This window comes from Peromyscus maniculatus, chromosome 17, assembly GCF_049852395.1.
Source record: "Peromyscus maniculatus bairdii isolate BWxNUB_F1_BW_parent chromosome 17, HU_Pman_BW_mat_3.1, whole genome shotgun sequence".
Taxonomy (NCBI): domain Eukaryota; kingdom Metazoa; phylum Chordata; class Mammalia; order Rodentia; family Cricetidae; genus Peromyscus; species Peromyscus maniculatus.
This window is the reverse complement of record NC_134868.1, coordinates 60,002,509-60,005,890: the sequence shown is the minus strand read 5'-3', so window position 1 is coordinate 60,005,890 and position 3,382 is coordinate 60,002,509. Positions and strand designations below refer to the sequence as shown.

The window sequence follows — 3,382 nt, the reverse complement described above, 5'->3', positions numbered from 1 at the left end:
TGATGTGCCCTCCAGAAAATGTGTGCACTTTAGAGAAGTTTGGTTTGGGCTTGAGTTAGCAACTGTACAAAATAAGAGCTCCTTAAACAGAAGCATGCATGGGACAAGCCTGTGGAGCAGTTGGTAGAAATGTGGCCAGAATGTCAGGAGAGCTGATCCCTCTGCTTCCCCTGGCAACAGTGGTTTAAGAGTCACCAAATCCACTGCTCAAGGCAACTGAAGACAGTGAGTGTGGGCTGTTAATTGTCTACCAGTTAGAAGCAGTGGATCGTGGCCTGTAGACAGTACTATGGGACGAGTGCTCCCGGCTTGGACAGAACCAGCGAAGAGGCCCGGCAAGACAGGTGAATCTGCAGAGGAAATTGCGATCATGAATACCTTGCCCCCCCCCACACACACACACAGCTGGCTGAGTCTCCTGCAGCTGTTTGCAAAATGCCCCCTCAAATCCACCACATGGCAGAGGTTCTGATGCTCCTTTTTCTGCTGCAACTGCCCCAAAAGGACAGGAAAGACTTCACTGGAAGGCCTGCAGGCTAAGGCACACGTTCACCATGCAAACAGGAGGTGGATCGTCACAATCATCCCATCTCCCGCACTGATGACGGGGAAGGGAAGCCCTGCAGATAAGTGATGCACTTGCACCAGCATGCTCAGCTGTGTTCGGACACGCTGGCCGCCACTGCTGCTTGCTACGGAGTTCCTTGAAATGAGTTCCAGTTTTCTTTTCAGAAGAAAACAAAAATTATTTAAAAGGCATTTATTTTGAAGTCTCCCCGCTGAAGATCTGTCTTGTCCCTCTCATCCTTGGCCAAAGGACTGATGTCATGAGAAAACGCTGGCCTCCCTCAGGCGCAGCCTGTGGTCAGCTAGCAGTCAGCTGACGTCAGAGCCAATCAATAGTCTTTTGATTTGAAGGTTTTGCAAGAAACTTACTAGCTTTGCAAAGCCGTTCAAAGTCTTCACTCTTCAAGACAGCTTACATCTAGTAAGATGGATCAAAGCAAACCAGGAATGTTCCAGAAACTCAAACACGCTTTCTCCCTCATTCATCACCGATGATTAGAAAAGCCAGTCTTCCTTCTGTTTTATAAAGGGACCATGTGTCCTTGCTAATGCACGTGACAGTGTGCAAGGCCGTCATCACGAGCATCATCAACACATCATCAACAGGAGGAAGCAAGAGTAGATTAAAGTCACAAGGATGCCAATGGCAGCCTCATTTGACTTCTGGTTTTGAAGAGGGATGATGGAGGAACATATTGGGCAGAACCTCTTCAAATTGAAGGAAGCAAGCTTGAAGTGCTGCCCACACACCCAGACTCCTCAACTCCACATTCCCTTAAGACCACAGGAAATACAGCAAAGTGGCCCAATCATTCCCATTGCATGCTTCATTCAAAGGACATCTTTCCATTCTCACAGTGAGACCTCTCATGCTCTGGACGCTTGGAAGGGCTGGTGACACACAGGTCACCCTACAGCCCGGCAGTCCCTTGTTCCCTAGAAGATGGCTCCATCGCCACAGGGCCATGCTCTTAGGTATGTAGAAGGGTGACCTGGACTACCCAGTTTCACAACCCTCCCCTTGTTAGCTGGCTGGTTTGTGGTAAACAGGGGCGAGTCTGACTTGTTTTCCACAATCTGTTGCCCTTTATACACAGTCAGGCGCGAGCACCGAGTTTACATGAAGTGCAAAGTCCAGGCAGGAGAGGCACGCACAGCTGGGAATGTTCAAACTCGTGGTTTGCATATCTGACTCAGACCTTTCCATTACAGACACAGGAAGGCTCGACAGAACCCTGCGATGGGCACTGGGGCCTGACAAAATGCCCTGGCTGGCAGAAGTTCTGCTACAGCCCAACAGTGATGCCCGCATCTTCCTGCTGGGTCTCTGCAGTCTGGTGCTCTCTGAAGTGCTTCTACTCTTTCCCACTCATCAGCTGTATATGTGTTTGGTGACCTTTGCATAAATGAGATGAATAAAGTGTTGTCGCTTTACAAGAAGGGACTTAAGGAGGCTCAGACTCCCTCCTTTGCAGTTCTAGCTAGAAAGCTACTCTGAGATGTTGCTTTCCTGTCGTTGACCGGCAGCCACAACCAGGCAAGGGCCAAAGCAGTTCTTGTAGTGCTGCCACCAACTTGCTCAAGCATTTGTGCCACCAAGGAACGCCGGCTGTAAAGTGTTCTGCCCTCCACAGAGACAAGGTCCTCCTGAGAAGACTGGGGCCAGGAGGCCACCGAGCACCTCCTAGCTCCAGCCCTTCGAGCCCAGGGCAGCCTCCGAGCAGGACAAGAACAGCATCCAGAGTGAGCGCCCAAATCACGGCTTCAGTGAACCAAGGGAAGGGACAGATGAAGCTGGTTCTTCCATCCCCAATTTCTAATTAAAAAGAATCTGAAGTGATTAAAAGGAAAATGATGGCAACTTCAAAGCACTTCACGTCACTTTGACTTTCTTCATTGGTGAATGACGGGAGCATCTTCCTACCTAATGTTGTTATAATCAGTGCAAGCTGGAGGATCAGAATTATCCTCAACATCTTGAGTCTCCAGTAAGCAATGGAGGAAGGAGAGGTGGTGCCTGCAATATGCCACAGGGTGATGAAACTATCAGATATGGGGGGTACATATCCTCTATCAGAGGTGTTGAGGGTATACATCCTCCATCAGAGGTGCTGAGGGTACACATCCTCCATCAGAAGTGCTGGGGGTACACATCCTCCATCAGAGGTGTTGAGGAGGGACAAATCCTCCATCAGAGGTGTTGGGGGACAAATCCTCCATCAGAGGTGTTGGGGGACAAATCCTCCATCAGAGGTGTTGGGGGACAAATCCTCCATCAGTGGTGCTGGGGGTAAACATCCTCCATCAGAGGTGTTGGGGGACAAATCCTCCATCAGAGGTGCCGGGGGAACAAATCCTCCATCAGTGGTGCTGGGGGTATACATCCTCCATCAGAGGTGCTGAGGGTACACATCCTCCATCAGAGGTGCCGGGGGTAAACATCCTCCATCAGAGGTGCCGGGGGACAAATCCTCCATCAGAGGTGTTGGGGGACAAATTCTCCATCAGAGTTGTTGGTGGGGGAACAAATCCTCCCAGAGACACTCTGATTGCTTGTTTGATGGAAACAGATTTACAGATGGAGGTGACACATAGAATGGAGATGCTAATACATTTGATATAGTGGTGCCCAAAATTCCACCTGTAAAACCTAAGCAGACCTTAGGGCTACCCTGAGAGCAAGGAGCTAACGAGAGGTGCAATGCACAGGTGGATGGTCCTTCCTGTGGTCTGTGCTCTGAACCCTGCTTTGTAGAAGGGCAACAACCTTGTGTTTGGAATCTGAGCTCTGCTCTGACGTTAAATCCAAATATTG

General features: G+C 49.8%; 1 long non-coding RNA gene across 1 annotated transcript; it reads left to right on the top strand.

Moving 5' to 3' along the window:
- The first annotated feature begins 957 nt into the window (after window positions 1-957).
- On the top strand, window positions 958-2,435 carry LOC121823519 (uncharacterized). Its single transcript, XR_006065026.2, has 2 exons — window positions 958-1,542; window positions 1,780-2,435. It is a non-coding gene; the product is annotated as an uncharacterized LOC121823519 (long non-coding RNA).
- The last annotated feature ends 947 nt before the right edge of the window (window positions 2,436-3,382 follow it).